The sequence below is a fragment of the Equus caballus genome, chromosome 1 (assembly GCF_041296265.1).
Source record: "Equus caballus isolate H_3958 breed thoroughbred chromosome 1, TB-T2T, whole genome shotgun sequence".
NCBI lineage: Eukaryota > Metazoa > Chordata > Mammalia > Perissodactyla > Equidae > Equus > Equus caballus.
In genome coordinates, this window is record NC_091684.1 from 178,444,546 (window position 1) to 178,466,218 (window position 21,673).

Genomic DNA, 21,673 nt, shown 5'->3' on the forward strand with positions numbered 1-21,673 from the left:
CCAATAAATCTGATTTTGGATTTCTAGTCTCCAAAACTGCAAGAGAATAAATTTGTGTTGCTGCAAGACACAAACTCTGTGGCAATTGTTACAGCGACCAGAGAAAACTAATACACTATAGAACTATAATAATCAGTTAAATATATAAATGAAAAAAAGATTTAAAAGAGCAACCAGGAATAATCTTAAACAACTAGGAATGATCTTAAATGAAATGTGTTGGACATCTATATAGAAAAAAGCTTTGCTGAGACAGAAAAGAAAAAATAATCTCAGTCCATATATGGGATCCCAGAAATTATAAGGATATCTTGTGCAAACAAGTTAATAGTTTTAATATAATTTCACTAAAATTAAAGACAAGAATTGGCAAAATGATTCTAAGTTCATAAGGAAAAAAGAAATGTAATAACATATCAGGATAGCTTTAAAAATAAAGAATAGGGGCCGGCCCAGTGGCGCAGCGGTTAAGTGCACATGTTCCGCTTTGGCGGCCCAGGGTTCGCTGGTTCGGATCCTGGGTGCGGACATGGCACCGCTTGACACGCCATGCTATAGTAGGCGTCCCACATATAAAGTAGAGGAAGATGGGCATGGATGTTGGCTCAGGGCCAGTCTTCCTCAGCAAAAAGAGGAGGATTGGTAGCATTTAGCTCAGGGCTAATCTTCGTCAAAAAGAAAAAAAAAAGAAGAATAGATTCAGGGAATTATTACCCTAGCAGATAACTCAAAATAAAGAGATGATACATAGCAACAATAAGTAAAACAAGAATTAACATAACAATGGACCAAAATAAATAATCCTCTCCCAAAAAACTCTGGGATATATAAAAATTTAGCACAAACTAGTATATATGATTACTCAACAATGATATGGCTGGCATAACTAGAGAAAACACAGTGAGAACTTTTCCTCCCAAATATCTTAAAATAAATTCTATATTAATAAGAGATGTAACATGAAAAATTAGATCAAACCATAAGTAAGCATATATAACTTCAGAATGAGGAAAGTTTTACAGACATGAAGGGAAAAGGGAAAAGATGATAGAGTTGACCATATTTAAATTTTGTACATGAAAAACACCATAACTGCTTTACATAAAATTTTTTTTGGGGGGGACACAGATCGGGAGGAATGGGACAAAATTTTAAAAGCACATAATTATCTGGAATTGGAAAATTTTCTAAGAAACAGACACTGCTCAGAAAATTTTCTGAGAAACATGCATATACTACTACTAGGAGTGTAAACTGACAAATTTTCTGAAGTATAATTTGGCAATGAATATTCAAATGTCTTAAAATACTGCATGTACTCCTATGACCCAGTAAATCTATTTTATTTTTAGTAACTTATCATACCAATCATAAATGAACACAAAAACTTAAACACAATAATATGCACTGTGTTATTTATATTTGAAAAGATTGAAACAAGTGTACAATAAGGGATTGATTAAATATATAACATACGCCTAAGATGGGATATTCTGTAGACATTAAAAAAATCATGCTTGTGAAGAATGAAGAATAAATATCATCTAAATATGCACATGCTACACTATTAAGTGAAAAAACATAAAAAGCTCTATATACAGTATGATCTCTATAAATAAATGTGAAATAAGACTAGAAGAAAGCATAGAAATATGTTAAGAGCTATTTTTGTCTTCAAAACTTTCCCTAACTCAGGGAAATAAAGGATAATTTTATATTCAGAAAGATTTTAATTGGAAACAGGAAAATAGAAGACCCCAAGATGGGAAAGTTTCTCTCTTCCTTCTAAAAGTAATGAAAAAAGTCATATAGGAAAAAAGCTTCATTGATTTGATTCCACGAAAATAAATTCTTCATATAAAAAATGCAATAAACAAAGATGAAGACAATTGACAAAAGGGAAAATCACAAGCATATGGGACAAATGGTTAATGTCCTTATATTGTCCACTCCATAAAATATATTAATTGCCTACTATATGCCTAACAACATTCTAAACCCAGAAGGCAGAGTAGTAAACAAATCAGAGTAGATACCTACCTCATGGTTCTTTCATTCTAAGTGGAAAGGACAGGTAATAAGTATGTCATGAATAACTTCAGACAGTGATAAGTGCTATGAAGACCACAAAAGACTGAGGAAAAAAACAAACAAAACAGAGGCAGTAATGTGACCGAATGTGAAACGGGTGAGAGGGAAGGTTACGTCAGGAAGTTGGGAAGAGCTTCTCTAAGCAGGCCACATTTGCACTGAAAGATGAATGGTGAGACACATTTAACCATGTAAAGACTGGAGGAAGAGGGATTCAGAAACTGGAGATCACAAGTGCAAAGGTCCTGAGACAAGACAAAAGTTGGACTAAATGAGAAGTGGCTGAAGGGTCGAGAGCCTAAAGGGCAGGGGGCAGACTGACATTGAGATCTAATCAAAAAATCTCAAAGCCAAATCATGTTTGGACTTTGAAATCATCATGGCAAGTTAATATGGCCTTTCAAAACAATAAGGAAAATATCAACATCCCAAAATAAACAAGGCTAGAAATAATTCACAATTGAAAAAATACAACTGGTCAATTAATACACACATTCGAATTTCAACCTAGCTAGTAATCAAAGATAAGCAAATTAAAATAGCAAGATATAATTTCCTACCTTTCAAATTGGCAAGCTATCACAAATCACTATTTATACACAATGGCGCTGAAGTAAGAACATGTCAAAATATTATTTATGCTAGCAAAAAAAAGACAAACACTAAATAATCAAAAATAGCGGTGTAATTTAAATAAATTATGGTATATTTTTTACCACAGAAAAGTGCACGTCCATTAAATTATATTTTAAAAGAATCTTTAACGTTTAAATATGTCTGATACTGTTGATTACACTATTTTTAATCCATTCACAAATTCTAATAGTGCTATTCCAAAACATCCTCCCTCTAATCATTTCTACTGCAAAAAGTCCTAATCCGCCATAATTTGAGACCACTACAATAATGTCCTAATAATTGCCTCTTCTGGCCCCTACCCCTTTCCCTTGTTCATCTTCCATGCAGCAGGAGCAGTGCTTTCCTCAGTGCTCATCACCACAGCATTCAAGCTGTGTGATTCAAGCGTCCAAAGTCATCACACAGTAACTATAATAAAATTCTACCTCCTTACTACGGCCCACTTGATCTGACCCCTGAATTATCTCAAAGACCTCACCGCCTGCCACACGCTGTCTCTCCCTTCAACACACACAGCATTTCTTTCTGTTCTCTGAACATGCCAAACTCATTCAAATCTCAAGACCTCTGTCCTTGCTATTCCTGATGCCTGGAAGGTGATTTTCTTCCTCCTAATGATTTAGAGCTCAACTCAACCATCCCTTCTTTGAAGACGTTTCCTCCTGTCATCCTAGCTAAAGTATTAGCCTCCTCAACACTTTTTACCACATGCGCTTATTTCCTTCATAGTATCTACGCCCATCTAAAATTATGTATTTGTTGGGGCCAGCCCAATGGCACACTGGTTAAGTTCAGCAGCCCGGGGTTTGCCGGTTCGGATCCCAGGTTTGGACCTACACACAGCTTACCAAGCCATGCTGTGGCAGGTGTTCCACATATAAAATATAGGAAGATGGGCACAGATGTTAGCTCAGGGCCAATCTTCCTCAGCAAAATAAGGAGGATTGGTGGTGGATGTTAGCTCAGGACTAATCTTCCTCAGAAAAAAATAATAAATAAATAAAATAAAACTATGTATTTATTTAGTGTCACATGTTTATGTCTCTCTCTTCACTTACAAGAATATAAACTCCACGAGAGCAGAGACTTTGTGTTCCCAGCCTGTAGGACAATGCCCAGCACATAGTATTACTTAAATAAACATTTATTGAATGAATGAATGAATGAATGAATGAAGGGTAAGAATAATAGATTATTATACAAATCACAGAATGTTAATTATACTACATTTACTAAGTGACACACAAACCATGAACAGATGTCATATAATATGTAGGGTGTAAAAGCAACATACAGTAGTCCCTCCTTATCTGCAGGGTATACATTCCAATACCCCCAGTGGTTGCTTGAAACTGTGGAGAGTACCGAACCCTATATATACTGTTTTTTCCGATACATACATATCTATGACAAAGTTTAACTTGTAAATTAGGCACAGTAAGAGATTAACAATAGCTATTAATAAAATAGAACAATTATAACAATACACTCTAATTACAGTTATGTTAATGTGGTCTCTCTCTCTCAAAATATCTTACTGGACCGTATTCATCCTTCTTGTGATGATGTGAGATGATAAAAAGCCTACGTGGTGAGATGAAGTGAGGTGAATGACGCAGGCATTGTGACGTCGCGTTAGGCTACCACCGACCTTCTGACGGTACATCAGAAGGAGGATCATCTGCTTCCAGACCGCGGTTGACCGCGGGTAACTGACAGCACAGAAAGGGAAACTGTGCATAGGGGAGGACTACTCTATGCCAACATTAATGCAGATATACACAACCTGGAAAACTGACAATAAAACATACATAAGCTTCAACTTTTATTTGTATATAAGCCAAAATAAAATTAACCTGACTTGAAAATTTATCATTTTCAAAGAAATAATTGAGACATCAAAATATAAAAATGTGAATTTATAAAGTTAAGAGCTCTTACATATACATGTGTGTATATGTATAGACAGACGATAGACAGATGTAAAGATATACAGACACATACACAGTCAAAGAAAGACAGAGAAGAGCAATGAAAGAATTATACTAATCAAAATTTTTAAAATTATAAATTAAAAAGATTATTTTTAAGAGAACACATTAAAAGTTATCACATTTCTATATAACACTAACATTCATTCAAATAATTTTATGAAACACTCTAAAAAATCAGAATAAGCACATATTCAAATTCAATCTGATCCAAAATGATAGTACCTTTAAAATGAAAATTTTCAGAAACCAGTGATTATCTTCAAAGACTATAATGAGAAAAGGCAAAGGGGAAAAATAAGCTATCTACAAAGTTTTAGCACAGGAAGCACTAAAACAGTCTACAGCAGAATTACTCTTCTGAGGAGGCCACTGCATCCTCTTACAAGGACAAATCAGATCTGCAGTGGGACTGGTAGTTGGGTTGAAGACTGTCACAACATTTCAAAAGGAACTTGGTTGCCATTTGTATAATGCATCTCTAAAAGAGCTAGAAAGGGACTATTGTAAAAAGAGAACTAACCAATTAGATGTCATCTGCTAAAATTACTTTCTCAAAACAGCATGGAACCATATTTTAAAAATGGGATCAAACGGAAAAACACTGAACTCAGTGAATAAGTTATAGCAAGAGCCTACAAACCAGTGCATATACTAGCATATTGTCAGGAAAATTTGTTTTCACATAATTAGTATCAAGCCAAGTCTTCTTAATAGATTATTATTCAGAATTCATTTAAGGCACTTTCCTGGTAGTGTTACACTAATAGTAGTATCATCTAGCTAGAATAATTTGCACTTAATTTTAAATGTGGCATTGCTCTGTGTTTTACCAATCCAGCCAATATTTTTAGGACTTAAATACCAGGAATCAACTACCTAAAAGTCAATTGAGTTAACTTAGAAAGGATTTACTGACAATATTTTCCACAGACAGGGTAAAGGTGAATAATGTATGGTTCCCAAACTACTACACAAATCTTGGCAAGCAATAAGTAATGAACGAGAGTCTTATCCATGGATATAGAATGAAGCATACTGATTCAAGATACATCTTAAAAGCAAAATAATTAGGATCTAGAAATAAATAGAGCAGAGGAAAGAGCAGTAGTATCTTGACCCTGCATCACAAGCTAGATGATGAAGCCATAGCAAGAATGATCGAGGTTGGGAGGCAGAATGAGAATGGAGAACTAAATATTTGGTTTGGCTTCAGACATGGTGAATCTGTCGTAACCTGTAGCACAGTGGGAAAATGTGGAGTTAGAATTTCAGAGAGAAGCATAAAAAAGAATTATCAATTGATAGTCAATTTCATTATTATTTGCACTTATATCTGTAATATGAGCAAGGTATTTTGCACAGGAGCACTATCTAGGATTACGTCTAAAATAAAGAACTAGGTTTCTGATGAATTTTAGAGTTCATTACTACTTAATTTTTAACATTTTACTTGACCCACTAAAAGAAAGTTTCTAAATTAAAGTCCTATATAATATCACAATTGAAAAACAAAAAGCCACATAAAAGGAAAAAAAAAAAGAATAACAAATATTTAAAAGAGGAGTACATTTCAGAAGGTATATTTTGAAAAATTATACTTTTAAGCATTAATTTTCCTATTTGGATAACTGGTAGCTATACCTATACGATGCTTCCTAAAAATTCTCCTGGGTTTTAGTTTTTGCAAGTATGCTCACAAAAACTTAGAAAAACAGAATTTTCTTCTTCCTAATATCAAACTTCTATCATATAGCAATATGCACCTTAAATTAAGTGAAAAATATAAGAATAATTAATTTCACTAATTTTGTAAGGTAAATAGAATGTTTAATTACTACACTATTTGGGGAGTGGGTAAACTAACAGGAATAGGCAGTGTTTCTTGACACCTAAAACTGAAAATCACTTGGCCATATGTTACAGTTTCTTCCTTCTTAGGAAAACACAGATACAAAAGTCTTTTGGTCTAAGAAATATGAGTGCATACAAGTAGCCATATATATTACGATTCCTGGCATCTGTACTGCTTGAAATTCAATTGATCCTGAGATACACCATGTTTACCTTTTCACCTAACACAAAGGGCAGAAAGTCAGTGCACCAAGATCCCTATGCTAGTAAGTGCTAATGGATGAAATTACCATAAATTCAATATTAAAATATCACCAGTTATATTGGTGAAAGTTAGTAAATAAAGTAAAAATCTTTCTCTCTTTAAACTTTATATGACATAGTCCATATTTAACAGCAGTGTGGAAATAAGAAGCAAAAAATTACTGGAATATTTTATTGCAAATTGATTTATCTTCTCTCAAACTTTAATGATCTAATGTGAAGAGAAACTACTTTTTCTATTTTACTTCCTTAGTATACTATCTATACTCATTTAACACTTTCAAGAAAAAATAAGTTTTATTTTTTCTCAATTTTATTTTTTTTTTAAAGATTGGCACCTGAGCTAACAACTGTTGCCAATCTTTATTTTTGATTCGCACCCCCTTCCCCGCCCCGGCACATAGGTGTGTATTTTAGTTGTGGGTCCTTCTAGTTGTGGCATGTGGGACACCGTCTCAGCATGGCCTAACGAGCGGTGCCATGTCCACGCCCAGGATTCGAACCCTGGGTTGCCGGATGCGGAGCGCGCGAACTTAACCACTCGGCCACGGGGCTGGCCTCCCAAAAAACAAGTTTTAAAATAAAAGGAATTTTTCAAATATCTCTATTTACAATGCCATTTTGATTTCTTAATTATCTATTTCTTATATATTTGCTTGACTATACATATTAAAGAATCCTACTTTTGGCTAACTTTCAGCAATAATGACTGCATTAAATTATTCTGTTAAGGAATGGAAGAAATTCAAAGCTTCATTCCAAATTGTTTAAGGCAACTTATTTATAGTAATCACTTAAAATAACAATAGAATAAAATCTGATTGAAGCAGCATTTTATTCCCAACAAATATAACTTGAATTTAATTTTCTATTATGGGAATACTTTCCTCTCATAACCAAAGTTCTTGGTGATCAATAGCTTGCTTTTTCACATTTCTGACCATATTTAGTGATACAATCTGAAACTTGAAAGAAGTCAAAAAAAAGAAAATCCTATAATGAAAAGATAAATGTGATTTTTTGTTTGTTTGTTTTTTACTTTAAATCTGAACCTGCTTGAAACACCTGGTTATTCTTACTTATCATAGTTTACTACACCAACTGGAATAAAACAAGGAAGAAACATAAAGAAATGCAGAAGAAATGGAAGAAAATCAACTGGGCCAAAACAGAACTAAAACGAAAAATGACCTTTATGAATTAGGTGTAAAAACTAATTCTTGCCCCCTAATATTTTTTGAAATAAGGATGGAAATAAGTAAGAATAGGAGTATTAATTACTCAACAATAATTTTATAAACTTTAATCTCAGTGTTCATAAGAGATTCATTAATTCAGCAAATAATGTACTAAACATATAACAGAGACTAGGCAGTAAGGGGTTCACCAACAGATCCATCAGTGGCTGTCTTAAAAAGGCTCACAATCTAGTCAGGGAGATAGACATATTTATAGGTAGTACAGTAACACTTTAAACAAAGTATTAGTGAGAACATAGAACACAGCAGAGAGGAGTATTTGTTCTAACTGCCAAGACCAATAAAGACTTCACCTAAATGGGCATCATCAAAGACTGCGTAGGATTCCACCAGGAGAAAAAGGTAGAAAGACATTCCAGACACAGAAAAGCCTAAACAAGGCACAGAAATATAGAAATGAACATTCACAGAAATTCACAGAAATGCAAGCTGATTATCATGGTCTTGGTGCAGGTGGTATAACACGGTATTAAAATGGGAAATTTCCTCTTTTCCTGGTTTCAGCTAAGGACCCAAAGCTGAGAACAATAGGTTCCACATATTAGAACTGAGGTGACAGATCATCTCTGCAACATTTGGAAAGACTGTGGCCAAAAACTGCTCAGGCAACCTTTAATCTATCATTCACATCAAAAAATATAAGCACATTTTGGAGGAAGGGAGCTTATGGATTAAGGAAGAAATACAACAGTGATTCACTCAGAGTTTGGCCTATGTCCTTTAGCACACAGGGCACTTAAGGAATGGTACAGGAATTGGACTCAGGCCTGAAAACAAATCTAAAGGCAACAGGGCAAGATGTTCCCAGTCTGGACTACTACCTTAGATATGGCCAATAGTTCCATTCTAGAGTTTGTGGAGTAAAGAATTATATTATTTTCCCGTTGGACAGTTAAGGAGCCCTGGGACAGGAACTAGCGCTGAGCCATTTTTAAAGGAACTCTACCCACAGGACTACAAAAGGAACAAGATAACCCCAGAAGAAAGAGGTTGTAGGTAGACCAGAGAGTCAGAGACTAGGAGGGTAGTCAAAAAAAGAAAAGCAAAGAAATATCAAGTGTATCAAGGAATTACAAGTGGGTTATCCCTAGACAGAGGGCGTCTTTGACAAACCCAGAAAAGCAAGAGAAAGAATCCATTTAGATTTCCAACATACCTTTACTATGAATTAGTTCTTCTCTATATCTAACCCCAAAGCTTTGGAAGACCTAGGAGCAACGCAGTGAGCAGGGAGAAAAAATAAGGCAAAAGAAACTAATACAAAAGTCTGCTTCCTGGCCGACGCGTCCTGTTCCCCCGCCCCACTCAGCTTTTCAAGCTGGCTTTGGGCAAGGCTGATGTAAGGGAGAAACTTCACAGTGGACGAGAGTTTGGAATTTTAATCTCTTAGCCTGTTTTTCTAACTACCTGAAAATTAAGCCTATTTTGAAATGTCAGGGAGTGAGGAATGAAGGAATGAAAGAGAAAATGAAAGAACAAGAGAGCAGAACAAGAGGAAGAGGAAGAAGAGAAGGGCAGAGAAGGAGTTTAAAGACACCTGAACAGCGTTTATCAAGGGGCAGAAAAAAATAATATCCAAAATGAAATTTTAGGTACAGTGACAGGAAAGAATAAAACAACTTTCTGCTTGCACCCTAGTGAATCCATCTGTTTTAATAAACACATGAAGAGTGGTAAATGGTGGGCAAAGTAGTCTGATTATGAGGCCATAATTTTGATATGATTATTGTGGAGTCTGAAATCTATTCCGTAAATATAGAAGAATTAAGGCTATTTTTTTAAAGGACTACCAATCTTATATATGTTATGAATTTGTTTAGGGAGAACTTACATGTATTTATAAAATGTACACTCATTTCCTGAGTTTCAGAACTCTTAAAAGTACTGGGAAAAAGAACTTAAAGGCAGACTCCACTCTCTATGAATTTACAGAGGAAACGGACAAGTGTAAAGGCAGTCAGTTACATTACAGGAGATAACCGCCATAACGGGGATGAGCAAAGCCTACAGGATCCCATAGAAGGGTCATCTAACAAAAGCCTAAGGGATGAAGACAGAGTAAGAAACACCTTAGTTAAGGAGAAATCTAAAGTAGGCCTGAGGGATGAGGCTGAGTTACACAGAGGATGGCAGCCTAAGGACAAGGGAGGACGTGAGCGGTTGGAAAGAATGCTGCCGGCAGACAAAGGCCCAAAGAAAGACTGACATATTCCGGGACCTGCAAAAGTTCAGTATCAGTCAATCAATGCATGCAGTTTGCAAGGAAAGAAATGAAACTGACAACATAAGGAGGAGTCAGATCACGCGCCTAGACAAGGCGTTTTCATTTTATCATCAGGACAATGGGGGCCACTGAAAGGTTTTAGTAACACTTATTTTTCATATACTGCATGGTTAGTATATGCTAAGCACTCTTTCACATATGTTTTATTGTTCTTTCCTCACAACAACCCTGTGAGGTAGGTGTAATGATTCCCAATTAACAGATTAAAAAACCCTTAAAGTAGTTAAGCAATTTACACTTGATTAAATAGCTACAAAGTGGCAGCCCGGATTCCAGACCATGCTTCAGAAAATATATTAGGAAGATGATACACACACACACACACACACACGCACATTTTACCCACAACACATAGAAATTTCAGAGTTAAAGGAAATTTTTTAAGTAATAATGCTTGTTAATTCAGTATTAAAGATAAAAATGATTTGTGGCATCAACAGTCCTTTACACAAATTTATACATTTAAAATTTTCAACTAATTCAATTTATATTGAGAAATATCTGCCGAATTCATAAAAATAGACAGGAATTAGTTAATTTATAAAATAAGAGTAGCAAAGACTGAGGTAATTATATGAGTATTTTATCTCCATATATTTGCCTGAGGTTATCTGGGGACACAATCTTTTCATATTTATTTCTAAAATATATAAATTCAAACTGCATATATTGTTCTAAGAATATAACTTATATTTCAGATGATAGAAAATAATGTCTGAATATTAAATGAAGTAACTCAAATATAAACCATTTGGTATAAAAAGAACTGTCTACCTAATGGTAAATTGCAAAACCATCTCCCCACTATTCACAATAAAACATCTGAAACTTTTTCATCTGCCTATCACATCACAAGAACTCATTCAGAAAAATTTGATAAGACAAATAATTTTTTAAAAATCCATTTGGGATAAATATAAAAATATGTCCCTAATTTAAAATATGGAGTATGTATTTTGTAAAACTGAGAGGGGTATCTGAGATTTTAAAAATATGGATTGAAACTCTATTTAAAAATGTATGTTTTTAAAATTAGTTTAAATTAAACAAAATCTGCGCTCAAAGTATACTTCCTTATATGTTCTTATTTTCTCACCTATTTTATTATTTCTGCAGCTGGTCCTAATATTTCTTTTTAAAGCCTCCAATTAAAAGCTAGACGTTGCCAGAACATTACTGCTAGAAGTCTAAGTGCATATCATTAAGTATTTAAAAATTCATATTATCTATGTATTTGCGTCACTTTTCCTATTTCAAATAGAAAATTATGAGGAGGATGAAAAAATAACAGTTTAATTAAGATTAATTACTCTTGATCTAGTATTTATTTCTGAATTCTAAAATTATTACGTGAATATAAATTTAATAATAATCCTGAACACAAGTCTAGTCCTTCAGAATAAGATGAAGGGCCCTCCCATGGAAAACAATCAATCAAACAGAGATACTAGGTGCCTATAAGAAACTTTATGCAATGAGAATATCTAAATAAACAATGTTCCAAATATACAATTTAACTTAAATACCATTTTCCTTTATTTTGGATTACACAAGTAGTACATGTTTATTAAATTCAAATAATACACAAATATATTCAACAAAAATGAAAGTTTCCATCTAATTCCCCTTTCCAAATAACATACTCTGGGAGTATATTAAAGTCTAAGATTCATGTGGTTAAAAACGGAATCTAGTAAGTTGTTAAGCCTACATTATCGACAGGAGGTCTAATATATAACAACGAAATATCCTGTGTAATTGAAAAATACATACTGCAATATGTATAATAGGTATAGTTTGTACCTTTTCATCAAAACATTAAGATAATATATAAAACATATGGACTATTCTGTCAAAGATGATTACTTCAGGCAATAAGATGAATGGGATTAAGCAATACTTACTTCACACTATTTGTAGAAAATGCAAAAGAATCAATTATAGCAAATCAAATATTTCATATATATTGACAAAACTCTTTTGCTAGAGATACATAAGTACATTATATTATATCTAAACCGTATTCTTTAAAATATTAATGTTCACTTCTTTAGGGCCTTGACTACTAAATGAAGTCTTAAGTCTATGCAGATAAGGGGGAAAGTCTTATTAAGAATCAGTTTTTTGGTAATATTTAACTGCATTCTGCTCCAAACATTAATAAAGCGTGTTTTTTTTCTAATTTACCTGATGATTCTATGAATAGGATATTGAGAACTGGATGGTATTCTAAAAAAAAATTTCAAAGCAGTGGGAGTAACTCCACTACAAAATTAGAGAGAGCTAAAAATCTTCATAGGAAATCAGACCTCCTCTTTTGACTCTAAAATACTATCACTAGGGATTTAATTAACACATATAATACTCTACAAGAAAATCATTTGCACTAAAATATCTTGGTTACACAATGTAAAGTATAATTCTGAATACACAGAGTTCTACCCCTGAGTTGAATAGAAAACACTTTTAAAAAAGGGGTCTCTAAAAAATTTCTTCTACCCACCTCATTTTACAAGTAAGTAAACTGGCCCAGAGAGGCTTTTATCTGCTTTCATTGAGAATCTATAGGTATAGAGATGTACACAAATATCATTCAACTTATGACACATAAAGTCACCTAAAACAAACGACACTATATTTCATACGACTGAGACTCTCTGAAGACTAACAGACCCGAATTCCTTGCCATAATAATGTCTACAGATGCATAAAAATTTTCTAAACCAATTAGATAACTAATAAGTCATACTACTGACTAAAGAAGCAAAACAATGAAATATAACAATCCATATCATATTGTGTAACAATAGACACAGCAGTTTCTAATGTTATTGTCATATCCTGTAAGGCATAAACATGCCCAACTATAACCACTAAAGACAGCACTCTTGTAAAAGTGCTTTTACAAAGGGGAAAAAAAATAAGTGGGAGAGGGAAACTAAAATACATTAAGTGGAAGTTCAAATATTTACTGTTTCTTCTCTCCCGTGCTTTGTTTCAATATGTTAAAAAAAAATTCAAACTCAATGTTTCTGAAACAAAGAGTCAAAACTATGTTCATCATAAACTGGCTTTGTTGCAAAACTTTCACCAAAAGAGTGAAAGTATGAAGTCTAAGGCATAAAACACTGCAAGCAAAGCTAATTAGGATGTTCCTATTGAATTATAAGTTGATTTGCTATTTTAAGAACACAGCTTTAAAATCTTGCATAATATTGGTTTGGCTACTTGAAAATATTTAAAAACAAATTGATTCTGTTAAGTTTCATTAAAAGTGAAGTACTTATAAAAGCATTTTAGTTTCATTTACTTTTAGAGTAAAATAATTTCCAAGGAGTGCATCCATTTGTTTGTTATTCAATTCAGTACCAATCACAAATTAGATGACCTTAAAATAAAATTTAGAGCCAGGGAGAGCAGCACTAAATTTAACTGACCTCAATATATTTTTAAATGATGCTTCCCAGTTATTTGTTATTCTCTCTTATTGGGTTTTCCAGTCTAGGGCAGGTACACAAGAAACTTACAGTCTATGTAGTACTCCTAGTCAGTTTCACTCTGCAGATGGCACAGTGGAGAAATACCTTCTGTACAGGACCATGTACAATTTCTTCTGCAGCTGTCAGCACCTAGGGGAAAGTGCGCTGTTAAACAGTTGCTGCGTTCCACCTCAGAAGTGGCTGCAATTCGGTGGTGGGTGAAGTGACTCCTGTACATATATACAGGGATGAAAAGTACTATAGAAAATGAAAATATTTAACAACAAAAGTGGCTGTCTGAAAACTGCCACAGCAAGACAGAATACATCATTCGGTCACAAGAGCCCCACACAGATGGGCTACCATTCATTTAAAAATTGAATGTTAAGAATGATTGAAGGAAAAAATAGAAATACAGTTATTCAATTCATGACAGAACTATAAATCAATGTTAAAACATATATATTAAAAATTAAATCCAAACATCGTATACTGATTTATAACATTATTTCTATAGTAATTTACCTAAAAGCAGGCAAACGTACACAGTAAGATTCTTCATGCTGTTCAGCTAATTTAATGCTTTTGTTTCAGATGACAATTCAAGGGAGAAAAAACAAAACAAAATAGGTAAGATATCAGAATTGAAGCATAAATAACATGAAACTATCTAAAAAGAAATGCAAGGAAAATCATTCTGAAATTCTTTATACTGAAAAAAATCAATTTTATGAAATAACTAGTCCTTAACAACTAGCAAGGGTTAAATTATTTTTCAAATAACGGAGCTTTAAAAGTGATCTCATTTTATCACGCCACAGTGGAGTTAGAATCTAAACACAATCTTCATCCCCATACCATGTGAACAATGAGTTAACCAAGTGTACGATAACTTTAGGTCATTAATACAGAAAATTATTACCACACCCTATTTTTACTACAACAACACCCCTTCTACATGATTTATCTTTGAAGGAATCAGAAAATAAAATTCAAAAATTATTCTGAGAAATATCACTGAATCACTAGGTTGGAAGGTACTATCTTTCTAAGCTCTCTCTAGGCACAGCTACTATGTTTATACTACTTTGAAGAGGTAACTGTTTACATCATTTCAGAACACAGTGGTCCTCCCTTATCACCGAGGGATACATTTCAAGATCCCCACCAGATGCCTGAAACCCCAGAAAGTGCTGGACCCTGTATATACTAAGTACTTTTCACTTAAAGGAAGCACTTTATGGCTTCTCTCTGGCATATCCAAATTGCCAGCATCACTCCTCTTGCGAGTTGGGGCCATAATTAAGTAAAATAAGGATTACTTGAACACAAGCACTGCCACACAGGGACGGTCAATCTGATAACCAAGAGGGCTATGTGTGACCTGTATATAGCAAGGATATGCTGCACAAAGGATTCACGTCCCCAGTGGGATGAAGCAGGACAGTGTGAGACTTCATCATGCTACTCAGAACGGCGTGCAATTTCAAACTTATGAATTGTTTATTTCTGGAATTTTCTATTTAATATTTTCAGACCACAGCTGATCCTGGGTAACTGAAACTGCAGAAAGTGAAACCATGCATAAGGAGGGACTACTGTATCACGTTTAGGTTCCTGAAACAGGTTCAGAGTGCTCTGAAGCAAAGTCCAACAAGTCTGACCATTAGAAAGTGTCCCATCCATCAAACTCTTCTCAGTCTCACTTGCCATAACAGAATTTATTTATTTTAGCAGACACTCACTGGAGTTGGAGACAGCTGACAAATTTCCTTACAGTTTTTTAAAATTCTTTCTAGAATAGGCATAGTGTGAATAAATATCATTTCCTTTAAGTGACTAGAGTGGTAGAGGAAGAAAAAAGTAGTTTCTCAGTCTCTTTATTAAAAGAAGACAGATCAGGAATTCCAAATCTAGGGTCCATGTACGGGATTTGGGGAACCTGGGAATTCTGCAAAATTGCAAACTAAAATAAAGACATGTTATATGGATCCATAAGTGCATTTTTCTTGGGGAAATGCACCATAAGCTTTTATCAGGTTCTCAAAAGGCACTGTGACTTCCCCCTCAAAGTTTAAGGAACTACTGATAAGTGATGCGAAGGCACCCAACTGAATAAGCAACGGTGATCTTTTAAATTAAATGTCTAACTCTGAGGAGTTCTTTCTTCTTATGTAAAATGAGTGACAGACACAGGGAGGTTCCATGACTAAATGAAATCACTCACATAAAGCTCACGGTATAATAACTGACCTAGCAGTAACAGTAATAATTGTTCAAAAGAGATATCTCAAACAACTAAAACTTCTTTTGGGTCCCATCTTGTTTACTGCTGCTTAACTTCATAATACTACTTTTATTTAGCTGTGCCTTGCAACATTAAAGGCTGCACATTTCTGCATTACCTTAGATACAGAAATGCTAAATACAAGTTTTGGATCACTGCTATGTAGTCCTAGAATCTACATTTCCCAAAAAGCCCTTCTATGACACTGTAGTTCAGATATGGAAAACATTTGGCTTCAATCATTTATATAAAATAATTTCATTTCCTTTATCAGTCTCTCCTTTCACTCACACAATAACAAACAAAAAATCTAAATTTGAAGAATCTACGAAAGGATCACATTTTCTGACAAGGTTATGTAGGTAATACTTTTACTTTCATAAATCATTTGCCCTACTCCTTTCAGTTTAGTTTTCTGAAGGTAAAAACACAATAAACATTCATACAGACACATCCTTTAAAAAGAATCCTTGATTACAACATGTAAATTAGCCTTACCTTTAAAATGAATTCACAGCATTATGAACGGTATTACCAAATAGTGTTTATGGTGCTCTTCAAGATTGTGGTAACTTTTAAATACTTATCAAAAAAAAGACAAATGAACTCTTACCATGTAATAAGATACTCAGTGAAGAAATGGAAGGTTTGCTAATATATATGAAATAATAGCATACAATGAAACTATATAGTTGGTTCCCAATTATTTCAAATGTAAAGAACATTTCCAGAGTCTGCTCATGACACGACTTATATTTTACATATTGACACACCATGAAGATATATTATTTTAGCAATGAGCAGTAAGAACAAAGCGTATAGGCTTTAAGTAAAGACACAGAAGTAAAAGAGAAGCTTATTAAGCATTCAGAGTACTGCCACGAGAGGGTCTGAGGAGACTACAGAGTACACATAGGGGTCAGCGAGGAGAAGGACAAGAGGCACAGGCCCAATTAGGTTAAGGAATTTGGGAATATTTTATTCCAAAGGGTGGCATTTTGAGAAGTATTTTACAAAAATCACTCTAGCAGCAGCATGGAAATGAACTAGGGGTGTGGATGGTTCAAGTGGGATGACAATAACGGGAATATATAGAATATATAGTTAGGAATAATATCTGAATGAAGAATCAAATGACACGAATCCACAGACGATCTGGGGTAAGAATAGTGCAGACAGATGGAACGGTAAGGGCAAAGCCCTGAGACAGGAACAAGTGATCAAAATTTTAACCTGGGGTCAGATCATGTTGGGCCTTGCAGGCCATATTAAGAACTTTGGATTTTTTTGTTTAACTGTTAGAGAAAGCCACTCAGTATTTTGAGCGGGAGTGATAATAACCTGTTTAATGTTTCAAAAAGGAACACCAGCTGTTGTGGTAGAAATGATGGCCGCCAGCAAGAATGGAAGTACTAGGAAGACTACGGCAAAATTTACATAACAGAATATCAGGTGGGACTTTTCTCAATGCCCAGGGATTGGCAATTAGAACCCAAGACTGAGAAAAGGAATCATCAATCAAGGCTTTCACACTCAGAAGACAGCCTAAGCAACTACTCCTCCATAGCTGAAACATTTTTACCTCCCTCAGCCCCTCTTCATCTCAGAGCTGCCCACGCCTGCCACATCTTGAGTGATTCAATCATCAGAGTTTGCGTCACTGACTCAATGCAGTTGGACAGTGCTGCTGACAAGGGTCCAAATCAAGCAAGAGTGGGTCCAAAAGACTGGCAAGAAGGGAAGACTGGTATCTCAGCTCTCAGCTGGACTTCTTGTGCTCAGACTTGCTTACCATGCCATGCCCACTCCCCCTCCCCATGCCTACTTGAGGAGAGGGGAGAAAAGACTCCGAGTCGGAAAACAGGGTAGAGAGAACTGGAGTCACTAGGTATTTGTAATAGCAAAGAGTGTCCCGACTGTGAAAGTAGCTGGACTTGAGCCTCCTGACAATGGCGATCCCAGCAGTCAGAGGCTGTGGGTAGAGGGGAGAGGCAGAAATTCAGAAAGAGTAGAAAAAGACAAGCCACAACTGGATGGTGTGACACTCCAAAAATATCTCACCCCCTAAAAAATGTTTGTGTCGCATCAGAGAGCTAGTATTTGTCTCTTTCCTCGTAGAAGGCATGAGGTCTATCAGTGTTAGGCAGAGAAACAGCAAAAAGGGAACAAGGACAGACGCTACTTATGCAGGAGAGCCTTTTCCCTCTCCATCTCTCTCCTCCAGACATCGGCCTCCAGGAGGAGAAACAGGAATATAAATGAAAGAGCACGTCAGTCTCCACTTCCTGGAGCCAGCAGAATGACGAGGTTCAACCCTTCCCACACTCCAATCTGCTAGAAAAGCTGAAGTGGCACTGAGTAGCAGTGGAGAGTTGAGCTTTAAATTGGGCTATGAGGTTAAAATTCAAACTAGTCAGGCTAAACTCACGTTACCAGATTAAAGTCAGATAAAACTGATTTTCTGAAGTGTGCAGAAAGTTATGACATTTTCTTGAGATGAGTAAAGAAACAAAACAAAACAAAAATGTGATTTGAGAAATTCTAAAAAAGATCATACTGGAGAAAAATAAAACTACTTCATGTTTGCATTCCCACTTCATTCTCCATCTCAATTCATACTGTATTAGGAAGTGATTAGCAGCAGTGAACTAGTAGTAAGAGATTTTGATTTGTGGTCTCTAAAACATTCTGTAAATGTCAGGCTGAAGGCCTACATTATATCACATTCTTATTTCTTATTCTTGAGAACAACTAGTAATTATATAACTATGGGTATTTTATAAGGAATTCCTTAGATTATCCCCTTGTATAAAAGTTATTGAACATTTATAAATAATACTAGGTCTTATTACAATACTAAGAAATACAAATATTTTATACATTTGTGGAGAATACTAGGTTGTATAGATGCTAAAAACTAAAATCCCATACATCAGATACCAAACTTAGAAGTTTGCAAAACAAAAAGGATCTAGGGAAGGAAAAAGGAAAGAAATGAGTTTGAAAGTTTACTGTTTTAAAGGAATACTTTCAATATTCATGTAAGAGTAACCTAAAACACAATTTTAGAGAATATTCTGTTCTGACTCACAGCTTAATAACTTAGGACTTCCCCCTAAACTGAATCATGTTCTTTTGAGTCATTTAATATTTAAATGAATATTTAATGGGAATTCTCTAAAACCTCAGGTACATCTTTTTAAATAAATTACGGTATTGGTATTTTACACGACTAAATTATACATAACCTTATCTCTGTTTAAATGTCACACTTTCAGAGAATACAGGATCCCATTACATTGATGTTTATAACTCATAATATATGATAACATGTATTTTAGCAGAAAGTCCTTCTCAGAGATACACATAATGAAGAGAAAGTAATGTGAGTCAAAACTACAAAACTAAGTCCTATATTTATACTTTTCTAGGCTAGTGTTTCATAGGATATAACATATATTATCAGTTATAAGTGAATTGGAAAGTGCAAGGAAAATCATATAAATTCAAGTCATCCAAACTTACACGTTAATTCACTGTTAGTAAATAATTTCAGCCAGATTGTCAACACAATATCGAAAGAGAAGAGCAAAGTTGGAAGACCGACACTATCCGACTTCAAGACCTGATGTAAAGCTACAGTAATCCAGACAGTGTGGTATTGGTGAAAGAACACACAAACTGATCAATGGCAGAGAATGGAGTCCAGAAATAAACTTCCACAAATATAACCAACTGATCCTTGACAAAGGAGCAAACAAAATTCAATGGAGAAAGGAGAGCCTTTTCAACAAATGGTGCTGGCATAACTGAAGATCCACATGCAAAAAAGAAAATGAATCTAGATGCAGACAATAAACCTTTCACAAAAATTAACTCTAAGTGGAAGAAAGACAAAGCTCTAAAACTCCTAGAATATAACATAGGAGAAAATCTAGGTGACCTTGGATTGAAAATGACATTTTCTTTTTGGTGAAAAGGATTGGCCCTGAGCTAACATCTTTTGCCAACCTTCCTCTTTTTGCTTGAGGAAGATTGTCCCTGAGCTAACATCCATGCCAATCTTCCCCTATTTTGTATGTGGGATGCCACCACAGCATGGCTTGATGAGCAGTGTGTAGGTCTACGCCTGGGATCCAAACCCATGAACTCCAGCCACCAAAGCAGACCATGTGAACTTAACCACTACACCACAGGGCCAGCCCCTGAAAATGACTTTTTAGATACAAAACCGAAAGCAAAACTCATGTGAGAAAAAAACTGATCAGCTGTACTTCGTTAAAATTAAAAACTTCTGTTCTGCAAAAAATACTGTTAACAGAATGAAAAAACAAGCCACAGATAGGGAGAAAATATTTGTAAAACTCATATCTGACAAAAGACTAGTAAACTAAATATACAAAGAACTCTTAAAAACTCAACAATTAAAACACAAACAACCCAATTAAAAGATGGGCAAAAGATCTGAATAGACAGCTCACCAAAAAGATAAATTGATGGCATATAAGCATATGAAAAGATGCTGAACATCCTATGTATATTAGTTTGCTAAGGCTGCCATAACAAAGTACCACGAACGGGATGGCTTAAACAACAGAAATTCATTGTCTCACGGTTTGGAGGATAGAAATCCCAAATCAAGATGCAGACAGGGTTGGTTCCTTCTGAGGGCTATGAGATTCCAGGCCTCAGTTCCTGGGTAACAGATGGCAGTCTTCACGTTCCCATGGTATTCTCCCCGTATGCATATCTCTGTGTCCAAATTTCCTCTTTTTATAAGGATACCAGTCATACTGGATTAGCACCCACTGTAATAATGTCACTTTAACTTGATTAACTCTGTAAAGACTCTATCTCCAAACAAGGTCACATTCTGAGGTACTGGGATTAGGACTTCAACACATGAATTTGGGGGGACATAATTCAACCCCCCAACAGTATATCATTAAGGAATTGCAAATTAAAATAACAAGATACCATTACACACCTATTAGAACGTCTAGAATCCAAAATACTGATACACTGATAACACCAAATGCTAACAAGGATGCAGAGGAACAGGACTCTCATTCCTTGCTAGCGCAATGCAGAACAGTAAAGCCATTTTGAAAAACTGGCAGTTTCTTTCAAACTAAACATACTCTTACCATATGATCCAGTAATCACACTCCTTGCTATTTACCCAAATGAGTTGAAAATTTATGTACACACAAATGTTTACAACAGCTTTATTCATAATTGCCAAAATTTTGAAGCAACCAAGATGTTCTTCAACAGGTGAATGAATAAACAAACTGTGGTATATCTATATTATATTATATTATTCAGTGATAAAAGAAAAAGAAATGAGCTATATCACAAAAAGACCTACAGGAACCTTAAATGCACATTGTAAAATGAAAAAAGCCAATCTGAAAAGGCTACATACTGTATGATTCCAAGTATATGACATTCTGGAAAAGGCAAAACTATAAATATAAAGAGAGTAAAAAAATCAGTGGTTGCCAGAGATGCATGGGGAGAGA

The 21,673-nt window shown here is 34.8% G+C and overlaps 1 protein-coding gene across 5 annotated transcripts in view; it reads right to left on the minus strand.

Annotated features, from left to right (window-relative positions):
* NOVA1 (NOVA alternative splicing regulator 1) overlaps window positions 1-21,673 on the minus strand; it is a 148,740-nt gene that overhangs the window by 86,871 nt on the left and 40,196 nt on the right. The window contains exon 1 of one of the 5 annotated variants that reach the window (XM_070273925.1): window positions 13,910-14,011. The exons of the other annotated variants lie outside the window; for them this stretch is intronic. The gene's annotated coding sequence lies outside the window, so the exon portion shown is untranslated. Of the gene's footprint in view, window positions 1-13,909; window positions 14,012-21,673 lie in introns of those variants that run through there. 5 annotated transcript variants of the gene reach the window in all.